Genomic DNA, 24,813 nt, shown 5'->3' with positions numbered 1-24,813 from the left:
TTGTAAAGGAAGTACTTCTCTTAACACTGTCACTCCACTCAGTCTACCTGTATAATATACACATATATATATAATATAGAACATATGTATATATTTTTAACTTGGAAGCTAAGACTTCAATATATGAATTTGGGGGAGATATAATTCCTTCCCAACACTGTCTTCTAAGTATTCTTGGAAATAAATTTCCCATTGTAATCCAATATTCTTACTATGAAATAAACATTTTGAGATGCCTCATATGATGGAAATGTTTGTGTTGAAGCTTCTAATTAGAATTTCCTAGAGTGTTGAATGTAGTCAGATTGTAAAATTATATTCCCATTTCACACCATCACGGGTTAGCATCTAGGCATTTGGTTTCTATTTCTCTCCACAGGCCTTATTACTACCTCTTGCAGGCGTAGACCCACTTTTGAGATACATTAATTTAGTTATTCATTAAGTATTTATCAGAATGGTTGTGTACTCTAAGTCTGTCTATGTGGAGCTGGGAATGTGGCTTTAGTGGTGGAGTGTTTGGCTAGCATTCATGAAGCCCTGGGTTCAATTCCTCAGCACCATATAAACAGAAAAAGCTAGCAGTGGTGCTGTGGCTCAAGTGGTACAGTGCTAGCCTTGAGCAAAAGAAGCTCAGGGACGGTGCTCAGGCCAAGCCCCAGGACTGGCAAAAAAAGGTTTTCTTTGAATCATTGGCTGCTTGCCTGCCTCCACACTGACTAAGCTGGGGTTAAATTACAAATGTCCCTTAACTCATGGTATCATGTAAAGTAGTAAAATAAATGACAGTAAAAACAGCTGAGTGTTTACTATGTACTGGGTAATGTTTACAAAGGCTGTTGTTAACCTGTAAGACTGCACACTGAAAATCCTTCCTTCCAAAGTTTTGTGTGGTAGAAATCAGAACATGAGGGAAGTTGAGGAGATCATGAGTTGTTCTTCTCTGGCCACATCTCAGCCACAGGTTGGTCTGGCTTGTACTCTTCTATCCCTTATCATCTACTGAGATCTTGGTGTATTTAAAGGTAGTCAGTCATGGAACTCATCTATGTCTGCTGGTAATAGAATACACAGACTGGATAATTCATAAAGAAAAACAATTTATTCATGTAAGAGTCTGGAGGCCAGGAAGTCAAAGACCACAAAGCCTCAATGACACAGGCTGGGCATGCTGTGCAGGCCTTCCTGCTGTGTGACAGCAAACAGAGGGCATCATAGGAAGACAGAATAGGCATGCTTGCTGGAGCCTCTCTTGCTCTTCCTATGGAGCCTCTCAAGCCATCATTGAACCTCTCTGTACATCAGTTTGATAATAAAAATTTGAATAAATAGATAAAGGAATTAAAGCATTAAAAAAAAGCCATCATTGACACCACATGCCCAAGATCTCATCTATTCCTAATTACTTCCCAATGGCTCCACCTCAAAATACTGTTAGTAAATGAGATTGAGGATTAAGCTTCCAACCTAGAAATTTTGTGGGAGGCACATTCAAACCTTAGCACTGGCTCAGTGTAGCTTCTCAAACTAACATTCTTCACAAACTAACATTTAATTGATTTTAAATTTTCTCCTATCATTAGACTTTTCTAAAGTATTCCAAGCCTTTGAAAGTACAAGAATTTAGCCAGGCACCGGTGCTCATTCCTGTAATCCTTACTACTCGGGAGACTGAGATCTGACAGAAACCTGGACAGAAAAGCCCCCATGAGACTCTTATCTACAATTAACCACTCAAAACACTGAAAGTGGAGATGTGGCTCAAAGTGGTATAACACTGGACTTAAGCAAAAGAACTCAGAGATAGAGCCCAGGCCCTGAGTTCAAAGCCTACAACAACAACAACAACAACAAATCCTAATGCCCCATTGCATTTTTAAAATATTGTTACTAAATTACTCAAATATTTTTCTTTTTTATTTGGGGAGGGGGCTTAAACTTAGGGCCTGGGAGCTGTTCCTGACCTTTTATGCTGAAGGCTAACACTCTACAACTTAAGCCACAGCTCCACTTTTTTTTTTTTTGTAACTTATTGGAGATAAGAGTCTTGAAGACATTCCTATCTAGGTTAACTTCGAACACCGATCCCCAGATCTCAGCCTCATGAGCAGCTAGGATTACAGGCATGAGCCACCGGCACCTGGATTCCAAATGGTTTTGTTTTGTTTCTTTCTTTTTAATAGAGGAGAGATGAATTGGAAACAAGAAAGACATATTAAAAATAGAACATGGGTGCTTTCAGCTAAGGCCAAATGCAGCATCTACTTGCAATACTTATCAAGACCTGCATACAAATCATGAGAACTTTTAACATTTCCCTAAAACATGAGACTTCCTTCTGACATTCTCTAGCAATAAAATTTTATATTCATTTAAGTTTTATGGATGTATTAGCATGTTAATCCATCAGTGACTTGGGACTCCAAATGATATCATAAAGCATCATCAAACAAAAGCTTGAAAGAAATTGAGAAGCAAATCTGGTCTCCAAGCAGATAAAAGTCTCACTATTTGGGTCAGAGAACAATCTTTTTTCTGTTCTGGGGAGCCTTCTGGCTCCCAACAGTTTTGTAAGCTGTCAAGCAACATAAAAATAATGGGTATACCACCATTTGGTGGGTTAAACCAGTTTTTTTATATTATTGGCCCTTGGAATTAGACATCATAGAAAAAGAACATTGCTCTAAAAAGAGATGCAAGAAGAGATCAAGATCCAGTTCTACCACAGTGAAGAAATGGGTTGTTTTGAACCAGTTGCCTAACCTCTCTGAGCTTCAGTGTTTTTTCATCAATACAATGACAATGGGAGAGGGGTAATTTCTCCATATTTTGTTTAAAAGAACTATAAATATTACAAAAGAGAATGAACAAATTCTTCTTATGCAACTAGGAGGTGACTCCTACCATCAAGGAATTCCTTTAATGTAATATTGACATTTAAAATGTTGAGCTATTTCAGTACTTTTCTTAAGAGAAAGTTCATTTTAATATTAAGCTGTTTTATAACACATATATGTGTGTAAATCTTAGAATTTGTGTGTGTGTGTGTGTGTGTGTGTGTGTGTGTGTGTGTGTGTGTGTGTGTGTAGGTCCTGGGCACTGTCTCTGAGCTTCCTTGTTCCGAGCTAGCATTCTACCACTTGAGCCACAACTCTACTTTCAATTTTTTTTACTAAAGATAAGAGTCTCAATGGCTTTCCTACCCGGGCTGGCTTTGAACCACAATCCTCAGATCTCAGCCTCTTGAGTAGCTATGATGAAGGTCTAAGCTACCAGCATCCAGCTAATAATAACTGCTAATACTTTTATCCAGAAATTCAACATCAAAAAATATTTTTGGAAAAATTTTCATGTGTACACAAAGATTCCTATCAGACAATGCTAACTGTTGTCTTTATATGCAGTACTGAAAATAAGAATATTTTAAATCTCTCTGATCATGGTAACTCCACACTTTGCAGCCAATATGCCACTCAGATTATTAAAAAAAAAACTGAACTGATTTAGAAAAATACATTGGTCACTTTTTAAATGTTAGAATACTATATTTTAAGTATTTATTAGGACTTGTTTTCTATTTTTATTATATGTTATATATCTTTATTATTATTAATTTTTATTATTATAAAGATGATATACAGAGGGGTTACCATTTGATAACTCAGGTAATGAGTTCCTTTCTTTTTGGACAATGTCACCCCTTCCTTCGCTGTCTCCCAGTTTTTCCCTCCCCTCCCTGCCCATAGTAGTTCATTTTCAACATAGTGTCTACTGAGAGGATATGACATATATGCATAAGAATATTTTTCAAAATATTTATGATTATCAATGCACCAGAAGGTCTGAAAGGGCAGTCTCCCTGGATTGTTCAGAATGCCACCAGTGAGGACAGAAACAGGTGTGGAGGTCAACAGGAAGACTAATTTTTCCCACAATTTGTTGCTGTTGTTGTGTTCAGTCCTGAGGACTAAGCTCAGGAACTGACACTTCCTAGGCACATGCTCTACCACTTAAACCATACCCCCAGTCTTTTTTGCTTTTAATTATTTTCCAGATGGTTTTCCTGCTTTTGTCAAGACTAGCCTCAGACTATAATCCTACTTCTGCCTCCCAGTAGCAGCAATTACAGATGTGCACCACCACACATGGACCTTGCTATGCAGTTTCGTATTGCTTAATGCAAGTTTCCCTCCAAATGCTATATTACATTTAATGTTAAGATGCCAATTATTTTAAAATTCAACATTATATCCCATACCACCAAAGAAAAGAAAAACTGCCAACAAGATTTAGAGACACCATTTGTTTTATGATGTATCCCCCTATTAGCTCTGCCCAATGTGAAAACCAATGAAACCCATGGATTTATAAAAGAGAGTATACAATGCAGAAATTTTACAACCTGGAAGGAAGAACCTACCATTGGCACTCTAGTAATATCCAATATGATTCATGTACAAATTTTGTTTTACAATTTGCTAATGAAACTTCACCAAGTGATCTTTTATTTTTAAAAGATACGGCCCACTGGGTAAAATAGCTCAGACCTATACTCCTAGCCATGGTGGAAAGGATAACTAATACAAAAAAGTTCAGGTCCAGGCTAGGAAATCCAAACAAAAAGAGAGATTCTACCTCTAAAGTGACCCAACAGGGCTGTAGATCTGGCTAAAATGGTAGAGCACCTGCCTAGCAAACGTGAGGCCCTGAATTCAAACCCCAGTTAATTAATTAATTAAATTAAAAGCTTAATGCATCTAACTTTGTTTCATCTGTGCAGTTTTATACTTTAGTCTACTGTGCAATACCCCAGCATTTCACAAAAGACAGAATTCATGATGATGACTCCCCAACTCATCAACTTCACTTCTGTTCCTCCTATGTTACATTATAAGCATTAGCAACATGATCAAGTGGGGGATCATTTGACAATACGAACATTCTATCACTTGGAGAAAGAGAGCCTCTGAATCAAATAAGTCCCAAGATATTAATCTCACAGGTATCATTTGAAACTAGACGATATTAAGGTATCAATAATAATTTTGGGAAATAAACCAGGAATCTAGTATGCTTACTTTTAAACCACTCTAGCATGATGATCACCATGTTTTTCTAGCCTGGTGATGAATATGTCTCCAGCTCTTTCCTCTGTCCTCTAAGTTGTCTGAGGTGCATACAAAGAGTGTTGACATAAAAACTCAGCATATTATATGTATAAACAAACACATGTATTAAAATTTTATGTATCTGTAAAAAAAAGAGTGTTGACATATGAAAATGTTTTGATTAGTTGTTTTGTGACTAGTGATATATATAAATATATATATATTTTTTTTATTTCTCATAAAGGGTATAGCCATGTAACTTAGGCTTACCTAAAACTCAATAAGTAGCCTAGATTAGTTTTGAGCCAACAACTCTCTCTCATCCTCCTGAGTGCTGGGATTACACTCAAGAGGCTGAGAGAATTGTTAGTCATGAACCACTATGCTCAAATCAAGTTCAAAGAATTTAAAGGACAAAATTCAAATAAGATTGTTTCTTTCTCTCTCATTTTTGTGATCTTTTACCTTACCTTAGAGGAAATTTTAATAGATTAGTTACATTTATTCCTTTTTTTGTTGTTGCTGTTTCTATGCCAGTCCTAAGGCTTAAACTCAGGGTGTGGACACTGTCCCTGAGCTATTTTATTTAAGGCTAATGCTCTATCATTTGAGCTGCAACTCTACTTCTAGCTTTTTTGGTGGATAATTGGAAATAAGTCCCAGAGACTTTTCCTTCCCAGGCTGACTTTAAACTGTTATTCTTAGATCTCAGCCTCCTGAGTAGCTAGGATTAAAGGCATGAGCCACTAGTGTCCAGCTTGAAGATGAATTTCTCCTTTTAAAAGGAAGGAATAAATTTTAAAAATAATAAATATATCATAGAATATATTATATTTTACGAGATTTTTCCAGTTGGTTGGTTACTGGTTTTAGGACATCCCAAAGGGTAATAAAGTTGAACAGAAGAAATTTTTATAAAAAAACGAAACACTGACTAACAATTAGCCAGGCATGTTGGCACATACCTGTGATCCCAGTATTAAGGATGTAGAGGCAAGACAGTCTGGGCTACAGAGTAAGACCTTGTCTCAAAAATTATTCTCATCATTGAGAACGTATGTGTGTATATACATGTATATACATACATACATGTACATATATATAAATGTACATATAGGTTCTTGATGACGTGTATCACATCAATCACAAAATAATTATTCAAAATATTTTTATAGGGCTGGGATAATCCTCAGGTCTTGAGACAAGCACAAAGCTTTGTTCAAACCCCAGTACCAACAACACACACACACACACATACACACTCATCTTATTCTGAAGGAAAGATACTTTTGAGCAGAAATACCTTTCCTCAGCTGGCATTGGCGGTGAACACCTATAATCCCAAATACTGGAAGGCTGAAATAAGAGGATCTTGAGTTCAAGGCCAACCTGAACTACCTAGTAAACTCCAGACCAGCCTGAGAAATAAAATAAGACCTTGTCTCAAAACAATTTTTATCTAAAAAACAAGAAATACCTCTTATCAAAATAGAAATACCTTTTCTTTATCATCAGTGAATTAAGAGAAACTAACTTTTCATAAGGCCTTAAATTTCTTTTTCTTGATACTATACACAGCGTTTCTAACCCAAATCATTTTGGGCTAGATGTTCATCTTAAATATTGGCAAGCAATGGATAAAGAATTATTTGTTTGTTTGTTTATGTACTTAGGCTTCTGGTGTTAGAAATCCTAAGTAAAACCTTTCCCTTAAAAAAAAATCTAGTCTTGGGGCTGGGAATATGGCCTAATTGCAAGAGTGCTTGACTTATATACATGAAGCCCTGGGTTCAATTCCCCAGCACCACATATATAGAAAATGGCCGGAAGTGGCACTGTGTCTCAAGTGGCAGAGTGCTAGCCTTGAGCAAAAAGAAGCCAGGGGCAGTGCTCAGGCCCTGAGTCCAAGGCCCAGGACTGGCCAAAAAATAAATAAATAAATAGGTTTAAAATTTTTTTTAAAAATCTAGTCTTTTCAAGACATTATACCATACATACACAGACTCAGGCTCCAAACACTGACACCTTCCTTCATGTGTACAAAATACCATGAAAAATGCTCATTTCAGACAGCAAATGATATGTAGTGGCTTAATATCTCAAAGGAAGAAACTGGTAATCAGCAAATGGAGCAAATGTTCATGTATGAGAAAACTTTAGACACTACCTAATCAAACTTCTTCCTTCTATGGGAAGGAAAATTGAGGATTATGGATATGAAGTGACTTGCCGAACATCAGTGCCAGTAAGGGTTCATTCAATTGTACTCCTAAGTCCCCTTTTCCAAACAGAAGGCAAACTAACCATAAGACCTAAGACATTAATGCATCCTTTTACCTGTCAACCACTATAAAATTTTTGAAAATCTCAAATAAATGGCTCAGAACATAAACCAAAGACTTGGGTAGGAATCATAAAAACATGAGAGTAAGGGGTATGTTTTCAGTTCCCAAAAATGTAAGTATATTCATTACAGGGCTAACAATAATACCAAAGAATATATGCATTTAAAGAGTTTTACACATATGACTTAATTTAATCTTGAAAACACTCAGTAAGTAGTTTCATTACTATTGACATTGCAGGACAAGAAACCCAGGATAAGAAATGTACCCAGGGCTAAAAATCAGAATGGGGTCAGGGACGGTGTCAGGACTCAATCCCTGGAACTCTGACACTGACTCTCCACTTTGAGTCATGACACTATTACTGTCATAATTATGTATTACTGTTTTGTAATACAGAGGACGAGAAAGTGAACTTGACATTTTCAAATACAGTTAAAAAAATAAATTGATAGACATACCCAGTAAAAAATAAAACTCTGGTCTGGGGATATGGCCTAGTGGCGAGAGAGCTTGCCTCGTATACATGAGGCCCTGGGTTTGATTCCCCAGCACCACATATATAGAAAATGGCCAGAAGTGGCGCTGTGGTTCAAATGGCAGAGTGCTAGCCTTGAGCAAAAAGGAAGCCAGGGACAGTGCTCAGGCCCTGAGTCCAAGGCCCAGGACTGGCCCCCCAAAAATAAATAAATAAATAAATAAATAAATAAATAAATAAATAAATAAATAAATAAATAAAACTGTTAAAGGTTTTATGGAGACTTAAAAAGATGCATCACTCACCAAAATTTCAACAAAGTTGCTAAAAGAACAAAAACACAGAGAGTCAGAATCTTTTCTTTGAATTATGATAAAGATAAAAAAAAAAAAAAAGAAAGGAGCAACACTGGGGCATTGGTCACTCACACCTGTAATCCTAGCTACGCAGGAGGCTGAAATCTGAGGATTGCAGTTCGAAGTCATCCCTGGCAGGAAAGTTCCTGAGATTCGTATCTATGACTAACCACCAAAAAAAAAAAAAAAAGCTGAAAGTTGCACTGTGGCTCAAGTGCTAGCCTTGAGCAAAAACGCAAGGCCCTGAGTTCAAGCCCAGGCCCAGTATGAAGAAAAAGAAAGTGGTAGAGGAGGAGGAAGAGGAAGATATATATATATAAAGAGTAATAGGAATAAAAGAGAGCTGTTATTAAACTACGTGCCCAGGTTCCTGAATAATTCAAAGTTACCAATATTCTGTCAGGTTTTTCCCTCACACTGATTCCCTTGAGTGAAAAGTCTTTTTAAAAAGCCCAAATTATTTTGTTTTAAATATACAACTTCTTGATATTTCTGATGACAGATTTTTAAAGAAGATTAAAAACAGGTATGAATAGTAGAGAAGAAAAGAAGACAGTAATAATTAAAACTATGCACTCATGTCATTAAATACATTTAAATGTAGAGCAGGAATGAGGATTGGTCTATTTAGATCTCAAAAATTATCTTGCAAGCTATCTGAACTACCTTCTTTTGGTATGCTAATAAACACTGTAAAAGTAGCAACACACTTTTCTCTTAGACTCACACTCTTCAAATGTTTGAAGTCCAGGGCATAAAACAGCTCTCAATCTGTTGTCATTATTTCATATGAACTGTAAAGCCCCTTTGGGTTTTCCCATTGATCTACAGCCTTCTAGTGGCCTGTGCTCCATACATGAAGCACATTTGGCCCCTTTGTGTGTCATACAGGTTGCCCAGTTACATTGCTGCTTTCCCAGCCCCCTTTCCTTGACAGAAGCAGAGCTTATATCTGTAGAGCTTCCTAGATACAACTATAACTTAAGTTCATGGATATGTGAATTCCTGACTTCGTGGTTAAGTAGAAAGGACAAGTAGGAAAAGGAAGAGAGGAAAATGAAAAATGACAACCAGTGCAGTTACATCCTCATGTCCTCCTTTGGTGGTTTTGCTACCTCAGTAAAGAGATAGCAGAGTCACAAGAACGATCTGCACAGTAATAGATGTGAACTGAACCCAGAAAGGAAGGAAAGAACTAAAGCAATGCAGTCCCCCCACCTTCACCCTAAAACAACAGCTTTAGCCTGGTGTTGGTGGCTCATGCCTGTAATCCTAGCTACTCAGGAGGCTGAGATCTGAGGATCAGAGTTCAAAGCCAACCTGGGCAGGAAAGTCCATGACACTCTTAGCTCCAATTAACCACCACCAGAAAACAGGAAGTGGCACTGTGGTTCAAGTGGTACAGCACTAGTCTTAAGATAAGAGCTCAGGGATAGCACCCAGGCCCAGATTTCAAGCCCCAAGACCAACAAAAATAAAAAATAGGGCTGGGAATATGGCAAGAGTGCTTGCCTTGTATACATGAAGCCCTGGGTTCAATTCCTCAGCACCACATATATAGAAAACAGCCAGAAGTGATGCTGTGGCTCAAGTGGCAGAGTGCTAGCCTTTAGCAAAAAGAAGCCAGGGGCAGTGCTCAGGCCCTGAGTTCATGGCCCAGGACTAGCAAAAAAAAAAAAAATTAAATAAATAAATAAATAAATAGTCACTACTAACTTCCTATAGAATACCTGGCTCCAGAAAGTCCCATGTTCATTGAGGACATATACGTGGACTCACAGGACCATATTCTAAAACTCTAGGTTGACTGGTCACTATCTAAGAAGAAGACCATCAAGAAAGGAGGTATGGGGCTGGGGATATGGCCTAGTGGCTAGAGTGCCTGCCTCGTATTCATGAGGCCCTGGGTTCAATTCCCCAGCACCACATATACAGAAAATGGCCAGAAGTGGCGCTGTGGCTCAAGTGGCAGAGTGCTAGCCTTGAGCAAAAAGAAGCCAGGGACAGTGCTCAGGCCCTGAGTCCAAGCCCCAGGACTGGCCACCAAAAAAAAAAAGAAAGGAGGTATGAAGCATCTGGGCACACTAATCTTAGTCATTCCATCTGTCACTCAAAGATGTAAAATTAACAAGAGACCCTCAAGACCAAAAGCCCTGGGATGTCAAATTCACAAATTCTCATCAGATCTAAGGAATTTCTCTCTTTAGCTCCATGACAACTGCGTCTGGAACTCATTTCCATGTACATTTTAGAAAAACCATCATTTCTAAGAATTGATCGGCTTTTTTTCTTTTAAAAAGTTCTGCTCATCATTTACTTAACAGACCCCAAGTAGGTTGGCTGAGTAAAACAAACTGATTTTCTCAGTAAAATTTCCTATACAGACCATGAAGCAACACTTGGTTCATTTCCCTGGCAAGTGATGTAAATGAACCCTTGGATTCCTTTACAGATCAGTTCTCATTCCTTACAAGCAGGCCATGAAAACTTTCTGTCTCTCCCCTCTCCACCCAGAAGGGATCTACTAGTTCATCAAGCCAAAAAGACGCCTGGTCTTGTTGTTTGCTAAAGGTATCCAATCCTTAAGATTCCTACATGTTCTCCTGAAGGCCCTTAAACACATAAATCCTTTTGGTTGAAGTTTATCCTCCTCCCTAGGAAGCACAAGGCACTGTCATCATATTTAAAACAACTTTATTATAGCTTTGAATGTAGCAATCCTTCACTCTCTTGTGGATGTGTTGCCTTTCAACCCTCTTGGGTATCTTTCTTCACATCAAAAGCAGTTAATTTTCCTTTTCCAAAAGCTCTATTGTAGAAATCTCCCACTTAGCATTAACCATCAATTAGCAAAGCATGGAACATATCCATACACAAATGCACATGATGTACAGGGTTTACAGTGGATATGCCTCAGTGGATACAAACATCTAGACAAACATGCATAGTTACACAGCTCATAGGAAATGAGTAGAACAGTTAACATATAATCCTTATAATAATGTGTATGTACATATTAACACAAATATGCTTTTATACATACTTGACATATTACATATCATAACCTCTAAAATTAACCTTCACTTTAACTTTTTCAGCTATAATATTTCCAATAGTGTTAATAAGTATATTATAGCTCCTTTCTATTTCTGAATGTGTTTAGAGCCTATATTTTCCTGTGTCATAAATGCCCTAAGTTAGGATCTGATCAAGTCATGTTGGAGTTCTAGCTCTGGGTAAAGCATTTGCCTAGCAAGAACCAGACTCTACATTCAATCTCCAATACTGCAAACAAAAGAAATAAGTCTCTCCCCCTAAATTCTGAAGAATTTAAGCAATTGGCAATGAAAGCAATCATGTCCAAGAAATCAGCTACTACCACAATGTGCAGCTAATCCTGGCTTCACTTTACAAAATATTCTACAATTCTCTAATTCCTTTAAATTTCCAAATTCCCAAGGTGTGCAAAGGATCTACTGGTGTGCCGGATCTACTTTTGATGTGTCCCATATATTGAGTAGTAGTGATAATATTTAACCAAACAGGAGGTGACACACAGAGCAGGTAGAGAATGACCTTTTTATATATATATGGACACTGAGAGCTCCAAAGTAATGGGTTACAATTAACAGTGATTACCACAGGATGGGTTTTAAGTTATTCTTATCTGTTCCTCCTATATACTGCTGTAAGAACCCATTTATAAAATTCTGTAATGAACCCATTTATAAAAATGTGTACACCAAGGAACAGATATATGGAAAAAATATATTTAAGTTAGACAAAAATACAGTGTGCACTGGGGTGAGGGGGTTCAGCCAGTGAAAAATCATCCTGGCCCCCAAGACATGCAGTAAGTACATTGGGGGTAGTGAAGAAAATTTGGCACAATGATACTCTAGAAGTTAGAAGTTGCAACTCTTCAGGGATTGTAAATGGCCTTGTCTCAGTATGGACAATGAAGCACACACATATGGAGCTGATATAGGAAATAACATGAGGCTGGGATTTAGCTTAGGGTGGTATTTGTCAAGCATGCACAGGTACTGGATGTGCTTAGCCTCCAAAAAAACAGAGACAGAGAAACAAAGAGACATGGAGAGAAGGAGGAAGAGGGGAAGGAGGGGGAAAGGGAGGGAAGAAGGAAGGGAAAAATAAAGGGAGAGAGAAAACAGAAAAGAAGTAACAAGGCATTCTATGGGAAACCTTCTGTTCTTATGAAGGGACTTGGGCGGGGGGTGGGGGTGGGGTAGGTCAGAGAAACACTGAAATTATCTTTTGTGTTTCCTTTTAATGTGAATGATACTGAAAACCAAACCAGAAGTTAACAGAGTTACCCACACAGGCTCTACCAGATTCAAGAATCTAAAATGTACATACCCCAATGTGTTCCAGCACGTTTGTCATTCCTCTTTTTCTATCTACACAATATGTGTAATACAGAGATCATGGGCTACCATCCAGGGTAGTAGGGGTATGGTATGTATCTTTGGCTCAGACTCTTCAAAAAGAACCTCACATCACAATCCCCAATCCCTCTCCTACTGTGGAGACAGGACATGGTGATGGTATGCTTCCTTAGAATAAAGATTATCTCCCTAGGTGAGATGGTCTTACTACAAGCTGACTGTGTGGACACAATGAAGATAATCACTTATCACATGCTAGCTAACACACACACATACCCCGTCAACACAATGTACAGATTGCAGTTAGGGCACTGCTCCCAACCCCCCCAGAGGAAGTGCCGTCCTCAGCTTTTAGTGCCTGTATATTCTCAGGTTGCAGCTGGCCAGCTGCAAAAAGCCTCTCCATGCCTATCCACCAGACCTGTTCCAAGAGCTCTGCTTAGATCTGGGCAAACCCCACACTTACAGCCATAAATGCATTGGCACTGAGAAAGACTGCTGAGGATGTGGCACTCCAGGTGTGGCTTTATCTGTCACTTCACCGGCTCAGCTATTTAGGCCTAGTCTTCTCCATTGGCTTGAAGCTCTGTTCACACCATCTTGGGTAACACATCACATTATTCTTCCTTATAAAAACAAATAAACTCAAATGAGCATTCAGAATCAGTTCACCCCTCCGAACACCCTCTGATTTGTGTGACAGGTTCTGAACCCACCCCTAAAGCATTCCCAAACTCTCAACTAAGGACTAACCAGATGCCTGCCCTCATTCCTCAAGCTTCCCACCTTCCTCACCTCTGTGCTATGTACAGCCCCAGTACTTCAGCCTGCTAGCCACCACTGAGTCACAGCACTGCAGCACCTAGCACTATCTGCCAGCAACTACCACCAGCATGAGTCAAGGCACTGATCTCTTCACTTCCCACCCTACAGAAAAAACTCAGATTCTTTGTGCAGCTGGACCAAAAGCAAAGACAATGTTTTCATATTTATAATGGCTCCCCTCTGAACCAGTGCATCTGAAATTTATACAGTTCGAGAGAACAAGGAGCTGGCTATATTAGTTCCTAGGCAACTCTGTTCATAGCAGCTGGTTTCTAAAGGCATTTCAGAAGGGAAAATAAAACCCCCATTCCACTTCAGTGCAATATACTGTCCACATTTAAAATCCATAGGCAAAACTAAAACTTACAATTCAATAAGGCATCGCATGTTTCATAACTGACTGTGGAGATGGGATAAGAAATCATCAGGCCTCTCCTGAGGAACTCAGCCAGGAAAGCTGGTTTACTAAACTCCTGTGCTGGCCTTTTCTATTTCAAAACCCCACCTACAAGGGAGGACCTTGTCACTTTCAGCCCCTCCTGGGTTTCAGACATTCCCTTGCAATGAACTGACAGCCTGATTGATCATTCACAAGCACATTGGACAACATGCAGAGAGACTTTTCAGAAACAGAGTTAGAGTTAGGGCAAACACAGACAGGAAGGAAAAATGGAATGCCTTATCAGAAGTAAGGATTTCTACCTTTCATAGATAGCACACCATTTGATACTTGTCTGCATTGACATGTATCATACTGTTCTGTTGTTGTTGTTGTTATAACCTATGCATTGAGTGGTTTAGAAACAATCTTATGTAACATTCCTTTTCTGACTGTAGAAATAGGTATGGGATTGTACTTAGAAAATTTACACTCCCACAGCATATTCCATCCACACCCCCAATCATGCTATGGAATTGATCATCTAAAAAATCAGTTATTACCACCAGTAATAGAAGCAAGAAAGATTCAGGAATCAGCTTTAACCTATATTCAGAAGATAACATCCTGTGGTATAATTATTTTGGGGATCTCAGAAAACCATTTCACCCTGATTTTAATAATTGTATGAGTCTGACCTATGGGGAGAAAGGAGTCTGGTTTTTCCGAACCCAAACACACGTGAGTAAGTCCACTTCAGTGTTCCAGGACAGAGGGGAGGAACACTATCTACCGCCACTGTACTGGGGTGCTGTGTGACCACACTCTTTGCATCTGATTTCCTTAACAAAGAAGCAGTGGGTCCACACCGCCTGTTTGGCTAGAAAGCACATAATAATACAGCTACAGCTTTGGAACTTCCATTCATGCTAGCTCAACAATGTGTATTATATAATGAGCAAGTCTTTCCTATGAACCCTGCTATTGGAAAACATAGGTACTTTTCTGCATAGTTTAAACCCAGTCTGCAAGGAACAAGTTACCCCTTGTGAGCTTGAATGTGGAGCTGGCAAGACAGAAATTCCAATAGCTTACACTCTTGATGCCTTTGCTATCACTCAAATTTCCCTTTGCTTGATGATATATCAATTTAAGTTAACTGCAAACTATACAGAGAACATTTACACAGCAGCCAGCAAGCACCGGAATGAGATTGGTTTCAGCTCCATGTTCCCTCCGTTGCCTAAGAAATAAGGGGGGAGGGAGCGGTGGGAGGAGGAAGAGGAGGGGAGAGGGAATCAGCTATCTATGAAATACTTACAGCCTCCGAGTCTTCAGTTCCATGCAGGTACAAATTGTCATACATGGAGGTCTGATAATCCAGAGCACCTCTTTTAAGGCAAAAACAAAATTGCTGCAGAAATCACAGCTAGAGCTAAAAGGAGAAAAGGCCTCTTTGGAAGAACTGCGCTTGCCTTCCCAATTCTTCTGGCTTTACCAGGCAAGATGCTATTCTTTCACATCACACAGAGTGAGGTTATCCCCAGAGGCATTCCAGACCCGGCATTTTATCTGCCTTCTCAATACAGAGCATAAAAAGAAAAAAGAAAAAAAAACCTTCCTCAACCACAGGCTGGTGACTGAGCTAGGAAAGCAGCCTCTGATTGGCTCAGCTTCCCTGCTTCAGTCAGCTGAAGAGCATTCCCTGGGAGAGTGGAGGGTGACTGGAGCATCCTACCCAGCAAAGAGCTGCTTCCTGTTTCGCGTGTATGGTGAGTTCTACAATTGATCCCTTCTCAATATCTCAAAGGCTGCCTGGAATGTTTAGAAAGACAGGCTACAGAACAAACACAACCACTCATCATCTTGATTAAACTCTCTGTTGGAGAACAGAGAAAAGGACAGGTTTTATTCTCAGAGAATATTGTATAAAAAACAAGAGAATAGATACTAATCTCCATCCAGCAGCTGTACTTAACAAATGAGAGCTAAGTCACATCTCTAAAGAGAATGCGTCATATAGAATATTTTTAATGCACAGTGAAGGAATAACAAACAGAATAAACAGTAAGATTTCATCTGGGATTTTCAAGAGTAAAAGTTTTCAATATTTTTACTCAAGATCCTAGAGATACTAATCTCCATCTAGCATCTGTAGTTAACAAATAAGATTTTAAACACATTTTTAAAGATAATAAATCATTTAGACTATTTTAAACCCATAGTGAAGAAAAACAAACAGAATAAACAGATAGTAAGATTTCTTGTGAGAATTTTAGTAAGCAAAAGTTTTCAATATTTTCACTGAACTCTTCCAGCCTCACTGGCACCTTGTGCACTTTGGAAAGGGTACCCAGAACCTTTCCTCTTTCTGATGCAAAACTACTTAATAACTCTTAGAAGTCTTTAAACTCCTCCTCCTAGTAACAGCTGGGATAAAATCCCTCAGCTGCTTTCTCATGCATAAGCCTCTGCTATCCAGAAGCAGCATTGACCTTTTCTCAAACTTAAGCAGAAAAGTCTCTCTCTCTCTCTCTCTCTCTCTCTCTCTCTCTCTCTCTCTCTCTCTCTCTCTCTCTCTCTCTCTCTCTCTCCCTCTCTCTCTCTCTCTTTCTCCTGCCACACATCATGCTCAGGTAGACCCAGGACAGAGCCTACTTTGAGAGCTTCCCTAGATACATAGGGCTTTCTGGTAAACCAATAACATACTGCAGCTTTGAAAGAGAAAAGCTTCTAAACAAAGATAGTTCAATTCAGAAGAAGAGGAGGAAAAGGAGAAGGAGGAGGAAGAAGAAAGCAGGAGGAGGGGACACTGATGAGAAGTAAAGAGCATTTTCTAGAGAAGCTACATGAATTATTAAAGTAAAAACTTGTCCCAGAAACTCAGAGGCTCAGTTCAGTATCAGCTTCACCACTGATTGGTCATAAGATCCTAGATCAGTCACTACCTCTAGCAATTTTAGTTTCTTCACCTGCCAAACTATGGTAAAAAATAACTCAGAAAGAACTTTGCAAGTTTAAAGTGCAACATGAGCACTTACCAACCACAACCCTGTCTGGTCAGCCAAAAGGCATTGGCTGAGGTTCATGGACACTCAGCATAGGGGGAATCACTGTCTAGCCCTGGACGAGGGCAAGGAATCCTGTCCTTCTAGCCTAAATCTCAGCGAAACAAACACAAAAGAAGCTACATAAGAGCTACCAATGCTGAGTAAACCACACTCCTCCAGGTCTATGTTGACTTGTTATTGTCTTTCCATCACAGTCACACACCTCAAAACTAGCATCAATAGTCACTTTCAAATACAAAAGGTAGCAAGGCAGCTCAGCTATCCTTCAGAATCCCAAGATAGTAGGGGCCATTCAAGGTGTCACCTCCACGGCTAGGCCCATGCAGATGGACGTCAGAAGAGGAAGTTAGAAGCAATCAGATTCCACTGAGAAATCCCACATGTTCTAAAATAGGTCCCTTCTCTCCCCTCTCTCTACATTCTACATAGCATACAGCAACAAGAATGGGTCACCAGAACCATGACCAAAAAAAAAAAAAGAATTGTGACCACAAATTCATGTATCAGATTCTACTAGCTAGCTCTCCAACTAGAGTTATGCAATGCTTTAGCCAGAACAGACAGAAACTTGAAATAATCGGGTCTCTTTCCTTCTTAAATTCCCCAAGCATTTCCTTACATTATCCTTTCAACTAGAAGTAGATATATTTTCTGATTTTCTTTTTAATAAAAACTCCAGACTTTGGAGCTGGGGATATGGCCTAGTGGCAAGAGTGCTTGCCTTGTATACATGAGGCCCTGGGTTCGATTCCCCAGCACCACATATACAGAAAACGGCCAGAAGTGGCGCTGTGGCTCAAGTGGCAGAGTGCTAGCCTTGAGCAAAAAGAAGCCAGGGACAGTGCTCAGGCCCTGAGTCCAAGCCCCAGGACTGGCCAAAAAATAAAAATAAAAAAATCAAAACTCCAGACTTTATGCTTTCTAGTCAGGTGTTCTTCCATTTAAGCTACACCTCCCAGGCCTTTTTTAGTTACATTCAAATAAGATCTGAGGACACACACACACACACATACACACACACACACACACACACACACACACACACACACTATGTAACAGCCTAGTTCAAGAGATACTTCTCAGGTATCTGGAGTGACAAGCATGTACCATTGTGCCCATATTTTTATCATCTGAAATGGGAGGGATTTCACTAACTTTTTCCCAGGGCTAGCTTCAGACTATGAACTTCTAGATATCTGCCTCCCAAGTAACTAACATGACAGGCATGACTGAACCTGGCTCCCAAATATTTTTAAATGGAAATCAATTTGGAGAGAAGAAGCAACCTCACATTCAAGATTCACCAAGAAGAAAAAAATATAGTTGTTCTCTGCTGGGACAACCAGGAAATGCTCTTCTTGGAATCAGGGTCCTAAGAGGACCAGCAGAGGCAGATGAGCAATGTTTGAACTCAGCAAAGACTATCCTTCTTATCCACACTCACAGGCTGGAACACAAGCCCAAGGTCTTTGTTGGCCAATTAAGCCTTACACCTTGTGTTTGCTCCTCATTGTTCCAATTTTACTGAGTAAGCAGTTTTGGGGTTGATTTACTCCTCTTATTCTTGCAAGCACTAATACATTCCTTTGCCGATAGAAACTTGTATGTATTTAAGTGTGACTGCTGTAGCCCTGATTATTCCCAGATGCCCCTCAAACAGGTAGTGGCCACAGGAAGACAAGAGAATGAAGACCATGCAAATTTTCTTTTTAAATCTCAAAACGTAGATTCTGTTTCTTGTGGTCCTCGGGGTTTGAACAGACCCCTCAACGTAGCAGCCATTCCTAAGTACCTCTGAGTTTCCCCTGTAATATGCAAGCAATATAGTTCCAAAACTAATGAGTCATTACATGAAAGGCAAAAAGAGGCAGAATGGAAGAACTGGGCTCTTTTCGCTTTTTGCTTTTTAAGGTAGCTGTAGAGTACCAAGGCTGCACACATTGTCTCACTCAGAGGGCCTCATGCACGCTGTGTCTATATAAATGATAGTCCCTGACACAGTACAGGGATGTTATAAGATGTAGTGGTTAGGGGACGGGACTCTGGAGCCAGGCTACTGTACTACATCCTAGTCCCCTAAACACTTAGCAAGCTACTTTGCCATTCTGTGCCTCCATTTCCTTACTAATCAAATGAGCTCTGTTCTGAGATTCTTGGGAAAATTAAAAACCCAAATATAAGAAAATACTCAAAAGGGATGCCTGACACAAACCAAAAGCACAGTGCTTCTGTGTCACTGATTACATAAAATAATATTTATCGAAATGAATTCCAAGAAATGTAAATCAGACTTCTTTTCCTTTTTGTTTTGTTTGTCCATTTACCTGTCTTTGGAGAGGTAAGGGAGAGGGCAGAAATGAAGGGGCAAAGGGTGAACAAAATGCAGAAGTCGTACTCACTAGACACTGTTAAAAATGAACAATTCAATTTGTGGGTGGGGACAGAAGGGAAAAACTGGGAGAGAGAGAAGGAAGGGGTGGCATTGTCCAAAAAAATGTACTCTCTACTGGTCTTATGAAACAGTAACCCTTCTGTACATCAACTTTATAATAACAATTTATATATGTGGAAATATATATAAGAAAATACTTACAATGAATATTTAACATGTTTGAAAATACCTTTGATATAAAATAAGTCCATTTGTTTCTTCAGCATAGCTCTACAATGTGTATCTGCTACAATGTTCCTTACAGGAATGGTATATTGCTATAAACTTAAAAAAATACAAAAGAGGTGCCCAACACAGGCTTAATTAGTCTATTTGGTGTTATTGTGGTTCTGACTGCTGTCCTAAGCTTAGGTTCTGTCCTGAATTCCTGCTGTCCTTTGTCTCTGTGGTACAATTCCCAAATCTTTTTTTTTTTTATTTTCAAACTGATGTACAGAGAGGTTACAGTTTCATACATTAGGCATTGGATACATTTCTTTTACTGTTTGTTACCTCCTCCCTCTTCCTCCTCCCCCCCCCCTTTCCCTTTCCCCCCAAGAGTGAACACAGTTCATTTACACCAAACAGTTTTGCAAGTATTGCTTTTGTAGTTGTTTTTCTTTTTTTTTTTCAAACTGATGTACAGAGAGGTTACAGTTTCATACATTAGGCATTGGATACATTTCTTTTACTGTTTGTTACCTCCTCCCTCATTCCCCCCTCTTTACCCTGTGTCTCTTGATTTTTGCTCATGACACATACCCAGTCCTTTCAGTCTCCACCTGGGACCTGGACTCAGTGAGCAGTGCTAAGACCAGCATCCTGCCTCCTGTTGTCCTACTTAGCTTCGTGCCAGCGCCTTCCGGCAGTGGAGGCTACCTGCTTTATCTGGCCAGGCTGACTGCTCCTTATGCTAATGCTGGCATGTTTATGCAGCTTCCTCTACATCCAAACAACACCCATTCCACAGCACTTGAAATCATTTCCTAGTGCCTCCATATTCCCTCTGGGGTCTCCAACTGCCTAGCCTCTGACTAAGTGCCTGGACTCTACCCACCCCAGACTGCCTCAGCCTGTCACAACTACTGCCCAGAAAAACCATCCTCATAAAAGGTAATTTCACGTTAGTATATGTTTTTGAACCTACCATTTTCCTTTAATGCCTGACTTAGGTACTATTCGTAGACTGTTTGGATTTGTGTTTTATTTCAGGTTTATTTTTAAACAAATAAAACAAAGGTGGCTCTCAAAAAAAACCCCACAAAACATCCTCATGAAAATCCTGTTCTAAAAATGCTGAAAATAAAATATATATTTTTAAAATGCTACTAATAGATTGTACCAAAGGGTCAAGAGGAGCGTTAAAAAGACGTAGAGAGGGTGACACAGAAATGGAGGGAGAAAGGATGAACAATGTAGCAGTGCTACTCACTAGTTGAAAATGAACTGTACAACTTGTGAGTGGGGATGAGAGGGAAAGAGCAAGGAAAGATGAGTGGGGAGGGAGCAAAGTGGGGGGGGATGACATTATCCAAGAAGAAATGTACTCTTTACCTGACTTATGCAACTGTAATCCCTCTGTACATAATCCTCATAACAAATTTAAAAAAAAAAGAAAGAGGAGAGGATAAAAGAGAGAAGATAAACAGACAGAAACAGAAAACTCAGAGACACTCAAAGGAAGAATGAATATATAGACCAGCTCATCTCCTCCCTGCCATTCTTGATGGTTTCAGGAGAAAACAACACTTCATAATTCATAAAAGAGTGAGTGTAGGCAAGGTGAAAAAAAAAAGCCTCTGGCCTATTCAACTTGCTAGAAAATGACAGCTCCCTCCCTGTGACTGACGTATTACTAAGAATCTCTTGCTTTCTAAAATTTCTGTGGGGGGAAAAAAAAGAAGCTGTTCTTTTGGCAAAAAAAAATATATATATATATTCCATAAAGCCACAGTTTTCATGACTACTATACAACTTTATTTTCCAAAATAAACTTCAGAGACAAGTCCAGCTGGTCTCCTCCCTTTGCCTACATACCTTTTAGCTAACATTATGGTGGCATTTTAACAATTACTGCTCTTGAGTGCTGGCTATTCCACACACATTGCCCCCCCCCCAAGACTGGGGATGCCAAAATCAACATGGCATGACGACAGCAACTGCCCCCCCCCCCCCGTCCCAGCCCCAGCAGACTGAAGGACAACGTGACAGCAGCCATGAAGCTCCTGAAGGCAGGAATTGAACCAAGGAGAGGACTGCAATCAAAACTCTTACATTTGGAGACATTTCCATGTGAGCTGGGGAGTCATTTGATTCCTTTATCTGCAAGGCTTCAGCAGGAGTGGGAGGCAGGAAAGGGGGAAGGAAGGGAACATATCCACTCATGCAGCAAGACAGAAAATGAATCAACTGCCAACTTCTTACTACTTGGCCTTGAGCAAATCACCTCCCCAAAAAGATGGGACTCCTTCAGTTCTATTATCCCAAGTTTTCCATAGGGTGTTTTTTTTTAACTTGCTGTTGATGTTCTTTTTAATGAATGCGCATGTGTCTTGATCAATGTCATTCCTTTCAACAAGCTTACTCATCCCTCCTGATGTAACTCTTTTCTCACTTTTCCTAATATTGTAGGGTATATGTTGGATTCTTGGCTGCATTCCTTCCCTTTCCCCTTCTTTCTATAAGTTTTAAGGTAAAATTAGTGGATTTGTTTGTTTTCATTTTTCCAGCCCTGGGGATTGAATTTGTCATGTAAAATTTGTGAAATTCTCTGTTTTGTTACTACTTTTAAGTAATTTTTTCCTTTTTTGGGGGGCGGGGGGAGGAGGAGTTTTCCTCTTTCATTTCATAACCAGCTAGTACTAAGCAGCGGAGGCTTATTGATTACTTAGAGTCTCCTCTAAAAATATAAATTTAAAAAGAGGATCATGCAAGCTCTTGTTTAAAATCTTCCAATGCCTTTTCATTGCTCTTAGGATAAAGTCCTTATCATGACCCAGCTTGGTCCTCATGGTTCTCTTCTGCACCATTCATCTCTCTCTCCCCTCTACAGCCAACCTAGCTGTCTCAGACACATCACACTCTCTCTCACCACTGAGTCCCTTGTCTAAAATACTATGCTTTATCCTAACAGGCATACATTAGTGAGACTGACAAATTAAGATCTGTGTCTTGAATGTGAATGATGGATTGGACCCCCCCACACCCTGTTTTCCCAGGTGCATTACAGACATCAGACAAGCCACCAAAGATAAGCACAGACTACCTGACACAGGCAGGGCAATCCATCTAAGCCTGGCTATAAACATTCCATTGTAGGCCCAACCAAAAAGCCCCCTTCCTCCCTAGACCTCATGGCTTTTTCATTAACCTCTGTCACCCTGCTAAACCTCCAATTCCTAAGTCTCCTCCTTGTGTAGTCTCCAAGCCCACAGGAAGTCTGTGGCCTTCCCCGCTATGTCTCAATAAACAGTCCTCACCTGTGGAAGATCAAATCCAGTCTGTTTCCTTCCTTTCTCCTGCACTTTCCTAACAGTGAGTTCTATGGGAAGAGAGACCAGGTAGCTTTTATTCGCCACCGTAGACCCACAACCTGGCACAGTGCCATGTACATGGATGTGTTTCCATAAATACATCAATAATTCATGATGTCTTCAACTCCTTGGCAGCATTCGCTGCCAAAACAGTGCAGAGACTAAGAAGAAAAAGCTCACCAAGTAAAATGAGAGTACTTTTTGGAGCTTAGAAAAGCAAGAACATAAGCATCCCCAGAGAACCCTCACCAAATTTTCTTCATGCCCTTGCCCTGACTGGAAGATGAGTTCAGTACAACCCCTATTCTGACAAATTAAGCAATCTACACAAGACATAGAGACACACTGTTTCAGCAATATCTTTCTTTCAAAGTAAACAGTTTATTGTTTGATGTGTTGATGGAAAATTCTTTGGGTTATAGTTTTGTTGTAGAGACAAGATCTCATGATCTTCCATGCCTTCATGTTTTACATGATGGCCCCTCTAGAAGGCTGCTTACCACCTCCACTGTGGCACTCTCACCCCTGACTTGTTCAACTTGATAGATTCATTATTTAAGTCCAGTGTAAATCACTGAGATTTCCCTCAAACCTCAAGGAACTCTGTTCTCTCCTTCTTCTCCTAGCAGGTTAGCCTGATCGCACTGGGATTTATCTAGTAGACATGTTTATTCCACAAGATGACAACTCAAAAGCAACATCCTTCCCTTCATAGAAAAGCCTGAATAAACACCCATTGCAAAAACTAAACAGAAAGCACGAAAGTCATATTTTGATCCTGATGTCCTATGTTCCTTCATAATTTATGCATCCTCCTCCAGCAGATGTTTGAGACTTTACAGTAAAGTCAACAAAGAAGAGAATGAGGTAGAAACTTGTTAAGTCAATTCCAGAGCTGCTCAGGCCTCAGAAAACAAATCACAAATTGAAAAGGGTATGAGAACTTAGACTCCTGTTGGTGGTAAAGACTCTGACATGGAAGACTCTATGGACAAGAGGATATTGGTGAAGAATGGTTTCCGATTGCAGTACACTGAGTTCCATAGAGACAGTGCAGGGGAAAGTGAGAGCCGGAGGGGCACCAAGTGACTGTCTCATGGAGGAAAAACTAAACATGGACAAAGGAGATCCTAAGAAGCTGAGAGGCAAAATGTCATCATATGCATTCTTTGTGCAAACTTGCCAGGAGGAGCACAAGAAGAAGCACCCAGATGCCTCTGTCAACTTCTCAGAGTTTTCTAAGAAGTGCTTACAGAGTTGGAAGACTGTGTCTGCTAAAGAGAAAGGGAAATTTGAAGACATGGCCAAGGCAGACAAGGCTTGTTATGAAAGAGAAATGAAAATCTACATCCCCCATAAAGGGGAAACAAAAAAGAAGTTCAAGGATCCCAATGCGCCCAAGAGGCCTCCTTCGGTTTTCTTCTTGTTCTGTTCTGAGGATCGCCCTAAAATCAAAGGGGAACACCCCGGCCTGTCTACACTGCTGCAGATAACAAGCAGCCTTATGAAAAGAAGGCTGCTAAGCTGAAGGAAAAATATGAAAAGGATATTGCTGCCTACCAAGCTGAAGGAAAAGCTGATGCAGCAAAAAAGGGGGTTGTGAAGGCTGAAAAGAGCAAGAAAAAGAAGGAAGAGGAGGAAGATGAAGAAGATGAGGAAGAAGAGGAAGAATAAGAGGATGAGGATGAAGATGAAGAGGAGGAGAATGAATAAGTTGGTTCTAGCGCAGTTTTTTTCTTGTCTATAAAGCATTTAACCCCCCTGTACACAACTCACTGCTTTTAAAGAAAAAAAATTGAAATGTAAGGCTGTGTAAGATTTGTTTTTAAATTGTACAGTGTCTTTTTTTGTATAGTTAACACACTACCGAATGTGTCT

General features: G+C 39.7%; 1 protein-coding gene and 1 pseudogene across 2 annotated transcripts in view; one reads left to right on the top strand and one right to left on the bottom strand.

Moving 5' to 3' along the window:
- The window catches only part of Cacnb4 (calcium voltage-gated channel auxiliary subunit beta 4), a 276,637-nt gene that overhangs the window by 139,252 nt on the left and 112,572 nt on the right, over positions 1–24,813 (bottom strand). The window lies entirely within an intron of this gene.
- Positions 24,050–24,751, top strand: LOC125350668 (annotated as a pseudogene).

This window comes from Perognathus longimembris, chromosome 4 (genome assembly GCF_023159225.1).
Source record: "Perognathus longimembris pacificus isolate PPM17 chromosome 4, ASM2315922v1, whole genome shotgun sequence".
Lineage (NCBI taxonomy): Eukaryota > Metazoa > Chordata > Mammalia > Rodentia > Heteromyidae > Perognathus > Perognathus longimembris.
The sequence above is the reverse complement of the archived record's forward strand: the minus strand, read 5'-3'. Positions and strand labels throughout refer to the sequence as shown.